Source organism: Ambystoma mexicanum, chromosome 10 (genome assembly GCF_040938575.1).
Source record: "Ambystoma mexicanum isolate Mex_15411 chromosome 10, UKY_AmexF1_1, whole genome shotgun sequence".
NCBI lineage: Eukaryota > Metazoa > Chordata > Amphibia > Caudata > Ambystomatidae > Ambystoma > Ambystoma mexicanum.
Genome location: NC_090932.1, coordinates 1,133,566,100 through 1,133,585,297, shown reverse-complemented (window position 1 = coordinate 1,133,585,297; position 19,198 = coordinate 1,133,566,100). Strand labels below are relative to the sequence as shown.

General features: G+C 44.7%; 1 protein-coding gene across 2 annotated transcripts in view; it reads right to left on the bottom strand.

The window, feature by feature from the left end:
- Positions 1 to 19,198, bottom strand: part of C10H2orf68 (chromosome 10 C2orf68 homolog) — a 45,412-nt gene that overhangs the window by 15,522 nt on the left and 10,692 nt on the right. The gene's annotated exons all lie outside the window — the stretch shown is intronic.

Sequence of the window (19,198 nt, the reverse complement as noted above, 5' to 3'; positions counted from 1 at the left end):
GATATTGTAGAAAGTTAATTCAGAGATTGGTTTCTGCGAAATCTTAAGCAATAAGAGTATGCGCGCAGACAAATTATCCTGAAGCCGGAATTGTTAAAAGTTGGTGGAAGACAATCGAGTATGCCAGAGATGTTATTGAAAGCAAATACCCACTGCATTCACTATGCAAACAACATTTTTGTCATATGATGTGTAGTGAAGAAGACACATGTGTTCATCAGCAACCTTCAGGATATTTTAAGCTGAAATTATTATTCTGAATTTTAGAGGGATAAGCAGACCCTGATAGTGATCAAAGAACACATGATAAATTATCTGAGCGTCGTTTTTCAACTGAGAAATAGTGTTGCAATTGTCTATTTAATGTATCTGTCAAGCCCGAAATGATGGCGTTTACTCGATAATAAGCAGGAAAAGTGACAGGAATGGCATTATAATAGAACATCTGGCTATGGAACAGCTGCGTTAATTTCCTTAGCATGCTAATGCTTTCTCCATTTACAACTCTCGTGACCATGCAAATGAAGAAAGATTCACAACAAATGAATTGCTAACAAAGGACGCAGTTATTGAACAAATATGCACTATAGTCCAAGAAGGATCAGCCTGGGAATGGTTACATTCAGCAGTGGCACGAGAAGATAGTCAAGAATGTTAACATTTATTCACTGGAGGAAAATATGCATGAAAGTACATGAGCGAGCCATTCGAATGACTAAGAAAAGTAAACACTGCGTGCCACTGCTCATATTTGCATGAAGTAAGCATTGTTAGGTGAGAGGGCATTGGAAAATGCGACAGTGCAGGGTAGGATAAAAATAAATTCTCAATGAAGCTGCAACTGTCCAGTGGCACCATAGTGTGTGCGACACAGCTGATGTAGAGTGCTTTTAAGCCATTGCAGTTTTCGTAACGGGACTTCAGGTGCTCACTTTACTAAGTGAAAGGTTAAACTACAAATCCCAGACTGCAAATTGGAATAAGATACCGTGCAGGTTAAAGGTGTCAAAATCGCAGCACCAGCAAAAGTGAGGGGATCGTTTGGAATAGCAGGTGAGTGGAAACCAACCCAGGGGAGGTGCAGTGAGGTGTGGTAGTTGGTGTGCACAGACGCTTCTCTGCACAAGTGTTTGGGATGTCACACATTGCCCTTACTTTTGTCTGTCGCCCCCTACCTTTGTCTGTGTCTCCCTAAAGTTGGCTACTAGCTAAGCAACTGGCGTGCTGTAGAACGGACTAACATTCCCTCTCCTTTGCTCTCTGCTCTCCTAAGCCTTTGTGATTGTGCACCACTTTTTCCTTCTCGACTTGTCGATTTTAGGCCTGGTTTTTGCACGGTTCAAAGTGAGTTTGCGCTGCTGAAAAGTGACTTGCACTGCCGACACAAACCCTGATTCATGGAATCATGCAAAGTGTTTTTTTGCCATGCAAAGTCCGGGCAAAGCCATTTTGTACTGCAAAAATGGACTATGCGCTGACTTTGCCCGGACTTGCACTGCAAAAATACACTTTGCACGGTTACATGAAGCAGGGCAGTGCAAAGTCACTTATCAGCAGTGCACATTCACTTTGAAATGGGCAAATATTCCATGAATCAGGCCCATTATGTCGCAGTCCTACCCTGTCTCCCGGTTTAAATAGCAACTTTGCATGCATTGTGTCGAATTACAATTACTGAACCATTAAGAGCAGGCTCGTATTACAGCACCTGTTGGTGCATGGGCTGGTCAGTGTGCGAACTTCGCAGCATAGTTACGGCAGACTTTAGTGAGGAAACAGCACTGTGTCTCCGGAAGTGATGTTAATATTGTTTCATGCGGTCAATACAATTTTTTTTAAAACTAACAGATCACAACATAAACAACTGATAAGTATGGAACCACCATCCTAGTACATGTGTTTATGGATAGAAATAGTGTATCATGCGTGTGCAGTGGGCTCACTGTCAGTCATAGGTCAGTCATGAGTTACTATTAGAAACGCAGGGCTCTGGTGAGAAAGTCCCGAGGGAGGCTTGCTCGCCAGAGCCCTGCCTTCTAAAAGTAGCTTACATGACTGCAAATGAGCCCAGGGTTGAAACGGAGACATGCAGCCATCATGCTGAATGTCTCCGCTTTGCCCTGGTTTCACTTTCAGTCATATGAGTTACTATTAGAAACATAGGGTTATGGCAAGGAAGTCCCGAGGGGGGCTTGCTCGCCAGAGCCCTGCCTTCTAAAAATAACTTAAATGACTGGAAATGAGACAAGGGCGAGCGGAGACAGTAATCAGCATAGCTAAATGCTCTGTTTCACCCTGGGCTCCTTTCTGCCACGCTGCCCACCCCTCCTCCGACGGCACAAACATGTGCACACATGAGAGCAGGGGCCGCAGTTCGGCATGCACAGACACAGAAAGAAAAGGGAAAAAGAATAAAAAAATAAAATAAAAAAATATCACAATTCATCTCCCCCGACCCACCCGACCTCACCTCACCTCAAAATCAGCTTAAGGCAGCCTCAGTTACCACAGTCCACACTTCCAAGCGCCAGGGCAGCTCCACAATAGAAAGAAAAATACATGTGCCACGGTGCTTTTAAAAGGGAAAGCCTGGGCTTTGAGACACAGCACAAAGGCAAACCACTGTGGCCAATGGGAGCAAAGCTTGCAGCAGCAAGGAACTTGCTCTGGCCAATCACAAGACGCATTGCATATGCTTTACAGATTTGCAGGCCTGTGATTGGTCAGAGCACTTCCTTGAATCTTTTTTTCTGAAAGTCGAATGCGAGCTACTACTGAGGCTCTGGCAAGCTACTGGTAGCTCGCAATCGACTATTTGGAGACCCCTGCATTAGAGGAACATTATAGGTAACACCTGAGATTTGTCATTCCTCAACTGAGTTCATGTTTTTAAATCTCATGATAGTGTTCCATTGTTGAGTTGATTGAGGTTGTATTTTTTTAAAGTAGTGGGGTTGCGAGTTCACCCTCCCTGCAAGAATGATTGAGAAACTGAGATCTCAGATTTTGATTTTTTAAATGTCTAAACCCTTTTAAAAAAAATGTTTTTATGGATTTAAAATGTTCACACATTTTTTTTTTACAATTTCTGTCTGAGATCCAAATCCATCTCATAATGTTTTACTACATTTGAAAGTAAGTAAAATAACACGACAAAAGAGTCCCTCCCCATCCTCCAAATGAAAAAAAGCGTCAAATAATTATGCTAAAAATAGAGGTCCGGAGAAAGGCACAGAAAAATAAGATTGGCAAAAAAAAGGACGGGCGAAAATATCCTGAACAGCTATATCAGTCTAAATAAAAAAGATTTGTTGATTATAACTGCTCCATCTTTAGTTTATGATTTTGCAAGATTGAGATGTTGCAAAAATTGAGTCACTGCAATGGTTTTGCTTGTCCTTTCGCCCTCCATTAAACGATTCCACCAGTTCTCCTCTTCATAGGAATGAAGGTCCTTAAATAGGTGAATCATATGGATAGTTCTTTCCTTCGTGAGGCCTATACAGTTCAAAATGAGATGTCTTAAGGTTTCCTTGAGGTCAATCCTCTCACAAAATCTGCATCCATTTGTAGTCAACGTTCCTCCGATTGCCCTCATTTCATTCGCTGTCAAAATATTGAGTCATGCTCTTATAAAAGTTTGTCGAAATTGTTTATTCGGGGAGATCCTCAGATATAGCCTTGTGTCATTTAATTTTCTGCTTGCAGGTGTTATGTGGGCTGCCAGCTTGTATGACCCAGCTGAATCTTGTGTCTTTATCCAATTTAAGGTTTCCAGTTTTGTGGCCACATTTGTTGGATTATTCATTAGTTCAACTTCTGAGGATCCCATTTCCTCCAATGTTAATATAATTTTCTGTCACCAAACTTTTAATGCTTTTTGAGTCAAAGATGTCTTTATGAATGATCTTAAAAATGTTTGAACGCTCCGGCACAATCACTTTTCTGAAGAGCATTAATCTATTCCTCTCGACAATAACTTGTAAGGATCCAATACATAGTTCCCTTCTTATTAGAGCCATTGGCGTTGAAGATGGTAAATTTAATAACTGTCTCCAAAGGTAGCTTTCCCGTTTCAGCCACACGCCCTCCGATAGATTTAGAAAAGCCTCAGCCCCATATGTTAATGATGGAATCACCTTTGTCCGATAGTATTGGAGAATAGGTTTCAGTGAGTACCGACAGAATTTTCTCTCAATAGCCTTACCTTGAGAGGTCAACTTCTTGACTTTGTCCCATAGATGATGTTGCATATTTGATTCTGTTGGGTCATTACTCATAATGACTCCTAGATATTCGAATTTGGAAACAGTCTGGATTTTCGCACCCTCCAACTGCCACGTAAAGGTGATAATTGGTCTAGTGGTTTTTTGGGGAGCATTATTTGTTTTGGTCGTGTTAATTTCCAGATTGTTCTTTCCGATGTACACGCACAAATTGTCCAGCCGTCTTTGCAGACCTATGGGTGTTTGAGCTAATATAATTAGATCGTCTGCATACAGCAAGCGGGATATCACCTCTCCTCCCATTTTGGTGGATATGATATCACCAAGTTCTCCGAGTCCTTGAAATCCCATAGGTAAGTGTCAAACAAAGTGGGAGCCAGGGGACACCCCTGCTTGACCCCTCTTGATGTTCGTATGGGCATTGACAGAGTGCCCTACTGGTTTAGGCGTACTGACATGGACGTCTCAGTATGTAGAGCTTGGATTTGTTCCAATATGGTTCTAGGACAATCTTTAGCTTCCAGTTTCTCCTATAAGAGCTCCCGGTTGACCTGGTCAAAAGCTTGACCAAAAGCCATATAGATTGGTCCTACATTTAAAGATGTTAATCATGAGTATATTAGCCAAAGTTCCTGCATTCTTTACAAAACCCGACTGGAACAGGTCCATTAAGTCCTCATCTGTCGCCCAATCTTGAAACCGCTCCAGTAGAGTTGAGCCGTAGACTTTGCCAATAACGTCTAATAGCGCTATTGGCCGGTAGTTCTTCGGGTGTTCTCTGGGTCCATTTTTATAAAATCAGGCTATGGTGGCTTTTTTCCAAGACCAAGGAATTATTTTTGTTTTAATGATGGTACTAAATACTGAATAACGCCCATTCCTCTGGTGCTTGTTTTAAGTGGGCATTAGTCAAACCATCGGGCCCCAGGGCCCTGGAACTAGTCAGTTTTTTGATTTTCATTATTATAGATGTTATGTCAGTGGGCAGATCCCATTTTACCTTACTCAGGTTGTGCGTTCTTATAATCCCTGTATTCAGGTTTTTGAAGAGCATTGTAAAGTGGTCTTTCCACTTCTCTTCTCCTACATAATTGTGAAGCACATTGGGTGAGGTACTTGATAGGGTCTTAATCACTGACCAAAATTCTCTAGAATTTGGCCTGTTTGTTAATCTTAACATATGTTCTGCATCTGCTTGAAACATACATGCCTTATAAGATCTTAGCTCTTGTATGATTTTTTTGTTATCCCAAGTGCTGCTTCCAAATCCTTTTTGTCGAGGGTTTTGTTTGCTAATCACACTGCCTTTCTCACTTTCTTAAACCTGAGTTTTATCATAAATGTGTTTGTTTCCGCTAGGATTTCTCACTGGGGTCTTGGCCTTATGTCGATAGATATTTAAACATTGGTCGTAATCAACCCACATCCCGCTTTGGTTTGTAGTTCTTTTGGTATATGTCTCAGTTAGCATCTTGACCTCTTCTGCGTTCCTGAGTCTTATTCTTCCACTTGCTTCTTCGATCTCCGTTCTCATAATTTTTCGTATTTCGTGGTGGGATTTCCAGACAAATTCAAGCAAATTGTGACCACTATTCTTAGTGTGAATAACCTGAGATTTAGTGATGCACATAAGGAATTCGCGTGTTAGAAAGATGTGATCTAGCGTAGCCGAGAGGAAACTCTTTTCCGAAGTCGGTATAGTTATCATCTTTTAGGTGTAGGTTATGTAGGTTTCTTGCTTTCATTAATTTTGCCTATTTTATACCTCTTTTTATCGCAGGAGTCCTTTAGAGTAGAGCTCATGTTACATGTTGTACTTTTGGATACTCTAAATTTAAGGCTCCATATATTAGCAGGTGGCAAAGTTGATGATCTGACGAGATTTTATTCATGACATTTGCTTGATTTAAGAACTGATCATCGCTTAACACTAGCGGATTCCAATAGGAATTGACTATTAGCAGGTCTTCAGCTTTTGATTTTACTGATTTTTGCTGGCTCCCTTCCCACTTTATTTGTATAACTTGGAAGTATAGAGATGATTCTATCACCTTTGTTACTCGTAGTTCTTTATTTAATGGATTCATAATCAATAGACCCGATGAGGGACGACCAGAGGAACCCTTCGCTGCCGGAGAAAGATATGTCTCATATCCATCCATAAGTGGTTGATCTCTTAACCAAGTTTCTTGGAGACACAATACATCAAAATCTCCTAGGCAGACATCACTAGGTGTTAATAAGTGTACAAAACCTGCGGGTGTGGCCAAGCAGCCATGGAATAGGCTGTTCTCCGTTGGAGCTCCGGGGATCCGTCCAATCATCCGTAGCAGCGCACTCACATTCGGCAGTGAAACTGACATGAAAACGATACAAGTGCAATGCGAGCATTTGGAGTCCAGGATGCACGCAGCTGTAGGTGAACTGTAAAGACATGACATGAGATATTATACATTGTTGTCCTTCGTGAGCACATCGGAGGCGGGGTACAAAATGGCGGCGGCCGCACAAAGGATTTCCCAAAGCGAAACCCGAGGATGAAGCGAATACCAACGGTGATGGCATAACAGGCACCCTTGGCATACTGCAATTGCAGATGAGGACACTGGCTAGTGGGGCATTGGACGAATGGACCGCCTTGACGAGCCGACCTGGGTGAGCCTGTAAGCCCATTTCTGCGAAGAGTTGCACTTCCGTGTTGGCATAGTACGGAGCCCCTCGCACTCAGGAGGCAGCGGCGCACAGGAGGGGAACACGCGAGAAAAACCCTGACGCCGCCCAGTGAAGCTGTGGGGTGCTGAGAATGCCTGGAGGTAATGGATCGCTGCAAGGGATCCGTGTGTGAGTGCGGCACACAAACCCCCCCCCCCGGCCGTGCATTGGAGTGATGTGGGGCATGCTTTAGTCCGCGTAATGCGGAATAAAGGAAGCGAGCACCCTGCTTGTCGGACACAGCCCACAGATGTGAAGAGAAGGGGCAGCCTGACCTGATAAGAAGCACTGTGGAGCGCCATCACCGGATAAGATAGAGACCAGATGGAATGAGGGCAATGCGATAAGCAAACTGTATGTAATAGGGAAAGACACGGCTACAACCAAGGCGTCCCCTCCAGTGGTAAGAAAGTGACCAAATGCAATGAGGGCAATATGTTAAAGTCACAGCTTCATAACGTTGAAGGAGAGCAATACTGCAGGGGTTGCTCACAGCAAAGCTAAAATCCCTTATCAGAGATAGCAAGCAACAGTCTTGCAGAGAAGAGTGGAAGCTACAAGGAAACGTTACCCGGATCATAACCAGAAGGAGGAGAGGAAAAGCCCAAGGGAAGCAAAAAGGGCACCCAAGGCTGGGCATAAATAACAGAGGATCACCATAGGTGCCCTTAGATTGATACAGGGCAGAGGTGGCCCTGCTAAATAGTAGCAGGCTAAAGCTGGTACTGTCTTACACCGGCATAACTACACCCTGACCCAAATAAGGGCCAGATGAGACGCCAATAACTAACACGGGGAGGTACAAATGGTTGCATAAAGGAACGCCTCGAAAGGGCTGAGACGAGACCCTCAGTGCATAAAGGAACGCCTCGAAAGGGCTGAGACGAGACCCTCAGTGCGGTGCCGTGTTCCGCACAGACCAACCACACAGATAGGTCAATGGGCGAGGGCTGCCGGGTCCCCACGTAGTGGACTGATATACCAGACAAAGAAGCACATGGTAGACTGTGCTGTGGGGAGCTCAGCAGTTGCGCATCAAGGTCTGAGGGGCAGCACGAGAACCTAAACCTAAAGGAAGTGAGCGCGCTGGCAGAAAGAACGAGCGGTCTAGAAAGTGCTATGAAAATCAATACGGACACCAGCACGAGTAATGCAAAGGAGGTCCACGTGTTGAAACAGCAAGTGTCCAACCTGGAAAACCGAGCAGAGGAAGCCGAAGGGCGAGCAAGACGCAATAACATATTGCTGGTCGGCCTACCGGGGGGAGAGGAGGGCCAAGATCCAACGAACTATGTGGAGAACCTAATCATCCAGGAGATAGGAGCGAGTAAGCTCTCTCAGGGGTTCGCGATTGAATGAACGCACAAGGCCCCGATGAGAAGGCTGCAACCTGGGGCCCCTCCCCATGAAATTATAGCCAATTTCCTGAACTACAGAGACAGGGAAAAGATCTTGGAGTTTTTCCGGAAAGGTGGAACAGTAACAAGTGCGTCGGCGACTATCCCCGCATACTCGGATTACACCATGGTGGTGCAGAGACAGCGCTATAACTATGTGGAGATAAAAAGAAGACCGCGCACAGCTGGATACAAATACATGCTTCTGTATACTGAGAAACTCAAGGTCCTACACAAAAGCAAAGCACACTTTTTGATAACCCAGAAGACGCTGCAAACTGATTGGATGCCCATGGGTGCCCAGAGCAAGGAGATGATCGGGAGCGAACTGAACAGGACGAGTGACACAGCGCCACACATGACGCGGTTGGGTGAGACGGGACTGTAGATGAGACATGGAATAAGAATTTAATGGGTGCAGGTAAATGCGAACATTAAGTAATTGTTACATTTGGCATTTCAACATGTTGGACTGGAATATAGACTGGAACAAAGTATATATGAGGGACAGGTGCGCTGCATCGGATGGTTAATACAGGAGACACAGAATGGAAGAGACCTATCCCCAGTAGGTAGAATAGTAGGAACACCACTAGGGTGATATCTCCCTGCGGGGCCCTGAGTACGGGCAAGTGCCAAGGAAGGGCTAGATGCGGGGGTGCCCGAGATCCCAAGATGGAGCTGGGCAACAGTTGGGAGGGGGGAGAGACAGAAGGAAGTTGGGAACCAAGTTTGGTCATGGTAGGGTGGAAAGTTCTGGGAGGGGGGAAGGAATGGTGTTGGGAAGGGAGGGGGGGGAGGTTGGGTGTGATAATGTTAGTTGGGGACCGAGCCTATACCTATATACTAATAAGCCAATAAAGGTAGAGCGGAGAGGGAGTGGTAAGTTAACGAATCATGGGGGATCTTAAAGTAATTACTGGAATGTGAGGGGGCTCAATAGTTACCTAAAAAGGAACAAAGTAATGATGTATTTACGCAGACAGTAAATAGATATAGCTTTGATACAAGAGACCCACCTCACAAAAGAAAGATTAGAGGTGATTAAAAAGAAATGGAAGGGGACGGTTGTTGGTGCAAAATATTCAGCCTATGCAAGAGGAGTGATTACCTCGGTAGTCCTGCATGTCCCATTTCAGTTGTTGCAGTACACAGCAGAAGTAGATGGTAGGATGGTTGCACTAAGGGGGCAGGTCGAAAATAAGTATCATAAATACATATGCCCCAAATCAAGAAACAGCGGCATATTTCAAGACTGTGTACACCAAAATGAGCATGTATGTAGGAGGGGCGGTGATCTGGGGAGGGGACTTTTACTGTACTCTAAACCCGAAAATAGACGGATCGGATAACAAATTAGACAGACCCCCCACCACCCCAGCTGCCAGGGCGCTGCAGACTCTGGTGATGGACTTTGGATTTGAAGATGTATGGAGAGTGCGCCACCCGCAGGATAGACAGTATTCACATTACTCGCCCCACAAAATTTGCATACCAGGCTAGATTATAAGTTTGTCACACAGGTACTAATGGCAGAAATAGTACAGGCAGAATACAAAGCAAGGGTCTTATCAGACCACTCGCCATTGGTCCTAACATGGCAATACCAACCCCCAAGAGCGAGGATACCAATGTGGCGACTCAGGGCAGAGGCACTGAGAGACACAATGTTCAGGGAGGACTTAAGAGATGAAATAACGAGTTACTTTGAGACCAATACTGGCAGTGTCGAGTCAGCTGCCACGCTATGGGAAGCCTTCAAAGTGGTAATGAGGGGGATAACAATAGATAAATCCAAGGGACTACAAAGAGGAGTAGTGATAGTATTACAGGACGCGGAAAAAGATCTGGAAACAGCATTGAATAAAGAAGGTGCCACCAAGGAAGATGCAGGACCCATACTTAGGCTGCAACAGAATGCAGAGAACGCTGGGATAGACTTTTCAATCTAAACTATAATAAGTATGTAGAGAGGTAACACGCTGGGGGAGACAAACCAGGGAGAATGCTCGCCTGGTTATACAAGAGCGAGACCCCCCCCCCGACCACCGATTAGAGTAATAACAAAGGAGAATGGGTGCATAGTCGACACCCAAGAGGGTGTGAATCAAGAATTCCTAAAGTACTATCAACAAATGTATGGGGATGTAGGAGGAAGCGACCGTAGGGAAGACATAGGCATGCCGCAAATTAGCGCAGAGGAACAGGAGGATTTAGACGCACCGATTACCTTAGAATAATTAGAAGAAGTGGTGGTACAGCTACCTACCAGCAAGACCCCAGGGGCCGATTGACTCCCTAGAGAATTCTACAAAACGTATAGAAAGGAGGTGCTTCCCCGCTTTTAACAATGCTAAATGAGGCTTACGAAATAGGAAAGTTACCAGAGTCTCCGAGAGAAGCGATTATCATACCGCTCCCTAAACCAAATAAGCCTGGCAAAGATTGCGTATCATTCAGACCGCTGTCAATACTTAATAGAGATAGTAAAATGCTCACGGAGGTTCTGGCAAACAGTATGAGACGGATCATTACTAAACTTATACACCCCGATCATACTGGATTTGTGCCACATAGGAATATATCAAATAACCTCAGGCGACTCCACCGAGTGATAGAACACACCAGGGAGGATGAGGGCGAAATGGCAATAGTATCGTTGGATGCGATAAAAGCCTTTGACTCAGTCAAATGACCTTGGCTGATGGCAACCCTGTCCAGTTATGGGATAGGCCCTGGATATCTTAAATGGGTCTGACTATTATATAGCACACCGCTGGCTAGGGTTAAAACGGGAACAATAATATCGGAAAGGTGGCAACTCAGTAGAGGTACCAGACAGGAATGCCCATGGTCCCCTATGTTGTATATCTTAGCGCTGGAGCTCGAGGCGATATACTTAAGGCAGCAATATGATATAATAGGAATTAACATAAAGGAGGAACCGCACTTAGTCTCCTTGTACGCAGACGACATGCTGTTGTATTTGCGATACCCTGAAGAAAACCTCCAATATGTTTTGGAAGTGATGGAGCGTTTTGCAAAACTATCAGGCATAGCGATGAACCCCAAAAAATCATGTACATTTCCGCTGGGCAGATATGTAGGGACCCCGCAAGGTCAACTACCAATTTTTACAGATACCATGGGAAGTAAGCACGTTTAGATACTTGTGGATAAACATCTACCACACGGTGGAGGCAGAGCATCAGCACAACACTGAAAGCGTTCCAGAACATAGTTCTGGGCAAGGCTTCCCTTGGAGATGATGGGGAGAGGGGCAATGCTGAAAATGGTACTTTTGCTGAGGCTGTTGCATTGTTTTGGGAACATACCATATCTGATACTAAGGCGATTCTTTACTAGAATACACAGCATATGCAGGGAATTTTTCTGGCACGGGTTGAAGAACAGAATAGCCCTCTGGAAGCTACAAAACCCCTATGACAAAAGGGGGAAATAAAACTGCCGAACTACGAGGTCTACTACCTAGCGAGCCAATTACAATATGTGGTAAAATGGTTATCAGAAGACCCAACCTCGGAATCCAGGTTGTTCAGGCTAGAATGTGCCCCATACTTCCTGAAAGAAATGATATGGCTACCCAGAGCAGATATGAAATACCACCCAAAGATGATGATACTGGGATGGAGAATATGGCGTAGGGCCTGTCAGATAATGGGGAACCTAGCCCAGTCTTCCCCACAAGTGCCACTTGTCGCATTGACTGGAAAAGAAGCCCAATTGATGAAGGAAATCAGGAAGCACTGGGAACCGGTAGGGATAGCAACGGTGGGAGACATATGGCAAGAGGGGAAGGTAAAAGAACTTGGGACGCTGGTGGAGGAAACGGGGTTGCACAAAGAGTAATACATCAAATACCATAGGATGGTACGGCGTATCAGAGAGACATAGTCCGAAATAGTATTAGAGGAACAACCAGACGCCGCCATAGAAATGATGTACGATGTAGCAGAAGGAGGGCACGAGATATCTAGGATATACGAGCTGGTGATGTCTAAAGTGGGGAGGGAAGAGGCACTACTGAGACAGGAATGGGAGGAAGAAGTGGGTACCCCTAGGAGTGATGGGATATGGGAGCAGGCTCAAGGGTACCACAAGAAAGTGTCAAGGAATGCGAGGCTACAGCAAATACAACCCACAGGGCTTATATGACACCCCAGAAGATAGCTAAATTCAAAAAGGCAGAATGACAAAAATTGCCCCAAATGCGGCGAAATTTGAGAAATTGGTGGTTGCGCATAGATTGGAGGATAAAGGGGTTAAGTCACAGGTTGAAATAGCATGGGCATGTTTGTTAGGAGGGTTTCCCAAACCATGTAAGGTCAAACATGTAAGCAAACTAAAACATTCGGCATATATACTTGCGAAGCGTAGAATCGTCATGGGATGGAAGGCATGCCATAGACCAAGGATAGAAGTATGGTGGAAGGACCTCCAGAAATGGGCGGAAGCCGAAACAGCAGTATGGCAAGAAGCTAGCAATAAAGGTGGGAAGGAAGAAGCAGGAACCCTGACAGCCTGGAAACACTTAATAGCCATCCTGTTTGGCCGTCTCAAGACTGGTCGAGTGACCAGGACCCAGCAGAGAACACTGGAGAAGATACCCCTTCACAATACGAAGAAGCAAATTATGAAGTAGTGTAGGCGCGGATGAGGGGTGGGGGGGAGAAGAGTGTGGGAGATGTAGTAGACATAGTTTGAGTTGCAAATTGTATTATTGTAAGAAGTACCCTAAGTTTGGTTGGTTGTCGTTTGTGTTATAAAATAAAAATTATTTAAAAAAAAAATTTAAAAAGTGTACAAACCCTCTTGTGTTCCATGAGCCAAATTTCAGAGAGGTTAAGTTTCCTGCGGATTCCTTAGGAGGATCATCTTTAACTCCCTCTCTCTGGATTTGCTAACTTCGCTTACTCTGGTTCAATGCCTTTGAGATCCATCTCCATTTTTGTCCTTTTGATGGATTCTGTTCCTTTTCATTATTTGGGGAGATCCGATCCGATCTTCTCTTCTTCCAGAGTAAATGTTATCTTTAGTTTCAATAACGGGCCTTTAGGAATCCGACCCACCCCCAACGGGTTTTAAACGTACAGCGTGTGCCATCATCACCCTCACGACAGGGGAAGGGACATGTAGGTAGACGCCATCTAGTTTTCCTGTTATTCCGAATTCAACAATTTTGATGTCATCTGTTTTAATTGATCTTAAAGTAGGTATACATTGAAAGTGTCATCCCAATTTTCCAGTTAAAAATTGTGCAGTCAGTGTTTACTATTGTTTGGAGACTTAAGTTTCTGTAACTATTTATCTTATCCTTGTACGTGACGCTGCATCCCTTTTAGATTGTTCTCTCATTTTTGGCTTTCTAGAAGCTTGTAAGTGTCTCGAATTCTCTTTACCATTAAGTGTCCTTTCCCCCCCCTACTACTCTATCGACTTTTCTATCTCTAGAGTGCGTTCTTCTGTTTTTATCATCCTGTTTATTTAATTGTCCATTTATAGCTTGTAGGTTTCTTAGTTCACTCTGAGCGGTGCTCCCCTGTAGTTTTACAGTCGGAGAGCCCCCTTTGCTCGTTTTCAATTTTTTTCCCCTTGTCAGCCAGCGACAAACAGTGGTGATTGACCATTAATACTACCATTATTGTTCTTGATGGAAGTATTTTGCAACTGTTGGTTGTTCTCTTCAATACACCAGAGCTCTGAGTCTACCCCCTCTAGAGTATTGATATAAATTCATCAAATCCATCTTTTTTTTTTGAGTCAATCATCACAGTTCTCTTACTCGTAGATGAACTTTGAGAGCTTCGGCTCTAGCTGCCAATTCTTGAGAAGGGTGCTTGCAAGACACCCCTTGAGCTAGCACAGAAAGTGCTGCATCTTCTCCGTCTCCCCATATTTACCTCTGGCTGAGGTTCTGCTCCTTCCAATACTACCCGCCTTCTCTCATTAGTTTTCTTACCCTTACAGAAATAATTTCTCCTAAGGACTGCCATATTGGTTTGCTTCAGCAAGACTAAACCATTGTTCGCATTATAGCATCATGTCTATGATAAAGCAACTGCTTTTTGTGTCTGCACACGAGGCCCAGGGTTTCGCCTTGAGCACACATTACTCATAGATTTAGGAATGTCCCCGCTGCTTGCCTTCCCCGTAAATTCGTACATAAACAGCATCTGTTAGCACTCTTTGCCTCCCTTCCCACAGTGCGCGGCCTGCAAGTCAGCATTTGTTTGCCGACCTTTATAGGTTCCTCATTCTTATTTCTATGTACGGGCCTGCTGAAGCCACTCCATGTTATACCATGCTAACAAATTATGGGCTGGGGGCAGTGCAATTTTGTAAAAATTGGGACTACACAAAGAAATCCATTCAATTCAAATGGCCTAAAGCGGGTACTTTTGATGTTAAAACAATCGAACACTTGGAATTGGTATTGCTAAGGAAAAAGGTCTGCCCCGCCCGACACGATGCTGTCCGCCAATGGCGAACAGAAGAGATAAAGCGAAATATGTCCCAAGACAAAAAGGATAGGAAGAAACAAAAGTGAACCATACAGGAGAAGGCCTGTGAATTAGATAAAGATGAGCACCAGTTAGATGTAGAGGATCGGGCAGCATTAATAAAGTATAGTAAGGGTATGTACCCACTCCTCCCGAAAGTAGGAAAGGAAATTGCTGGTCCTGACGGCAAAGCTTATCAGGATGCAATCAGATTAACAGAGAACCTCTTGCAACTAACAGTACCCATCATATCCCCATCCAACGTTGCGCCTCAAGTCCCTTCTGCACCCCTCTACCCACATGGTGCCCAGACTGGCACTATGGATCCAAATGGTCCAGAGGAGGAGGAAACAAGGCACTTCTAGAAAGCCCTACTTCACCCCGGATGATTATACCAGATTAGAACGCATGGCAAAGGAGTTGTTCGACGACCCGGCTGCAGGGATAAAGCAAAGGTTATATACCTGCCAAAAGAAGGAATTTCGGCAGGTAATCAGAATGCATATTGAACTTGTTAATGACTGGTTGAAAAATTAGGCCCGTGGGTTTGTATGACATTTATAAGACCCTTGACACAGAAAAAGACCGAACAGCTCTGTGGAATAAATACAATCAGATAATTGGCCAGGTAATGGAAATTATGAACGATTACAATGACCAACTAATGTGGGTGGAACAGGAAATTGCAAGAAGGAAGCAGGACCTATGGGGAGCCAAATCGACTGCCGACTCTTTGGTTAAAAAGATACTTAATGAAAAGGGGCAAGGGAAGTTAAGACTACTGGACGGACACATTTGCCACCCATAGCTCGGCAACCAGACTGGTATGTCTGGAATGTCCGAATTTTGAATAAGATAGGAATGTGAAACAGGTGGGCGGGAGGATGTTTGTAAGAAAGTGAGAGATTGCAAGGCCGAGATGGTATAGCTAACTGGGAAGTAGAAGATCTTAGGACACGCAGATTGTTCAGAGAATTATTAGAGGTGTTTCTCCCAGAAACCCAAGTGATAGCCCCCCTGAGGGAATGTGTGCCTGTTCTTACAGCGGCTACAGACCCGAATGACAAGACCCTCATTGTGACTGAAACCTATGTCTATGTACCCCTCACTAGAGCAGAATTGTTTAGTATAATAAAAAGTACCCCGGGCCCTAGGACTAATGCCGCAGGATTCTACAGAGAGCATTATTTAAAATGTGTAACTTGGCTTTACAGGACATCGATCATGTGATGTCCGCCATAACCCCGGCTGATGTATGGAACCTTTTAGATCGAGGGACCCGCCCTGGGCATGCAATTGACTGGACCGCATTAGAAACACAAGATAAGGATCGAAAACCAACTGACCCCATCCCGGATGGCCTAAAAACACTAGGGACAAGAATACTAAAAGCACCGAGTGATGTCTTGCCAGAGGTGGATGTGAATGTTGAGAAAATGGATGCTGTTATACAAAGCCCTGCAGTAACGGTTGGGAACTATTTCCTGAAATTCGAAGGTACATTTAAGGCACACAGTGGTCAGTCTGTTAGCGACCCCACGGGTCAGAGATATTTCGCCATTGGGCTTTGTGAAGGGTTTACGTAAGGGAATTAAGAAACCACTTAAATTGGGCGAAAGCACCTGGCAGGCAAGCACCCTGTCCCAGATCCTAGAGATGGCTAAATATTACGAGCGGCAGGAGGAGGAAGAAATGGAAGGTAAGAAAACAGGTAGACAGAAACTTGAAAAACAAAGTGTTAATGCAACAACTGGTACAAGCACCTTATAATAAGCCAAAGGACCAGAGACCCCAGGTAAGAAACCCCACAGGTAACACCCCGCAATGGACACCCCCGCACCCCCCCCAAGAATAGATCAGTGCTAATTTTGTAGGCAGACGGGACACTGGAAAAACAATTGTCCCACATTAATGGCACAGGGTGCTCAACCGGCGGGTGGGAGAAGAAGAGGTTGAGGTGGACCTCCTACGGGGCCACCCCAAGGATGAGGAAAGTTTATAAATCCTGAAAATAATGTATTTTCAACTGGCGCAGCGACAAATGGTTGGAGTGAATGGCAATGGGTTTGCGGAAGATGAATTGTGTGGAATTATGTTCTTTGATAACAGCAGCAATGAGTTGAAACACCCCTAGTGAATCTGAGGAGGCGGTGTCTGTTCCTATAGACCCGAGAGGACCGTATGTTAAATTGCAGATAGGACAGCACCCCACTGTTAAATGCTTGGTTGATACCGGAGCAGGTAACAGCTCGGTTGATGCCAAGACCGTCCCCTCAGTTCCACTATCGGGTGAAAATACGGTTTCTGTAGGGTTTAGTGGGGAACCCATATGTACTCCAGTGTCCCAGAGAGTTGAGACATCAATATGTGGAGTGAAATTGACAAACAAATGGTTACTTACCAATAGGTGTCCTGGGAATCTCCTTGGGTTGGACCGGTTGAAAGCTTTGAATGCAACTATTTATTTTTCCCCAACAGGCGTACGCATAACTATATGTAAGCCCAAAATGGGAGGTTGTTATTTGGCTGAACCATTACCACCAGAGTTACAGGTATTGCCCGCGGAACTTTGGGCTACTGGCAGTAATGATGTAGGTGTTTTGAACATCCCCCCTGTAGGTTGTGATCAAGGTGAAACATGGGGTCCCTCTACCTCGGACCCCGCAGTACAGAATATCTCCAGAAGGGGAAGCAGCATTGGTTAGGATTGTACAGGACTTGATACGGCTTGGGGTTGTTGAGGAGTGTGATGACAGCCCATGTAACTCTCCATTGCTTCCGGTTCACAAGAAAGGAGATGAAGTGACCCAGTATAGATTTATTATTGATCTCAGAAGAATTAACAAAGTTGTGGATCCCAGGTATAAAGTTGTCCCCAGTGTAATGAGTATTCTCACCATGCCCCCTCCCCCAGCCACTTATTTTAGCGTAGTGGATCTGAAAAATGCATTTTTCTCCATACCCATAGCTGAAGAATCTAGATACCTTTTCTCCTTTGTATAAGCACAACGATAATACAGGTTTTGCCGAGCACCCCAAGGTTACACAGAGAACCCGGCCATTTTTAGCCAAGCACTAAAACAACAGTTGGATGAGATGTTGTTACCCCCTGGCGTGATACTCATCCAATATGTGTATGGCATCCTCATTTGTGGAGACACCGAATGGAGTTGTAAAGAAGGTACCTTGATTGTGTTACAGCATTTGGCATACCATGGTCACAAAGTGTCACTTAAGAAAATGCAATACGTACAACCTAAAGTTGATTATTTGGGATATGTCCTCACTGCAGAGGATCGATCACTGTCACCTGAAAGGGTACGGTTAATCCAAGAAATGGCTTATCCTAGTACCTTTAAAGAATTGAGACGTCTGTTAGGTATCACCTCATATTGCCGTCATTGGGTCCCTGAATTCTCCCCATTAGCTAAGCCCCTGCTACAATGTTTGAAAACACAAAAGGATCAGATACCCTTCACTTGCACCCAAGAAATGAGAGAGGACTGCGACGCTCTGGGCTTGGGACACCCAATTACGGCAAGCCATTTATCCTTTTCGTACATGAACAGAAAGGTTGTGTACTATCGGTATTAACACAGGAACAAAATGGAAGGCAAAGGCTGTGTGCTTATTTTTCCGGCACTTTGGACAGTGTGGTTGCAGCGCTTCCCCCATGTATGCGATCAGTTGCTGCAGCAGCGGTAGCTCTTAAACAAAGCGTTGGTTTAGTGTTGGGAACTGCCATAATTGTGAGAGTCCCCCCCGCCGTGGATGTGTTGCTCAATAGAACTCAGACTCAGCACCTCACGGCAGCCCGTAACACAATATGAATTGACATTGTTTGCACCAAATGTGACTATTATGAGATGCAATACTTTGAACCCAGCTTCCCTTTTGCCCTTGCCAAGTGAGGAGGGAGATCAAGATATGCATGATTGCCCGATAGGCACTGATGAACAGACCCGAGGCAGGGTCGACATGAGTGACCTTCCCCTAGAGGGAGGTGATGGGATTCTATTTTGTGATGGCTCATGTTACAAATTGGAAAGTGTGGAGACAGTGGCTGGGTACGCAGTAACAAGTGAAATTGTGCATATGGAACGCATACCTGAGTTATCAGCGCAAGCTGCAGAATTAACAAAGGCTCTGGAACTAAGCAAAGACTTAGCTATAACCATCTACACGGATTTAGCCTATGCACATGGTGTGGCCTTTAATTTTGGTCTGCTGTGGAAAGAAAGAGGGTTTCCCACTTCACATGGTACCAAAATAAAACATGGTAATTTGATAAGCAAATTATTAGCAGCATTGGCTGAACCTGCTCCGGTGGCTATAGTGAAGT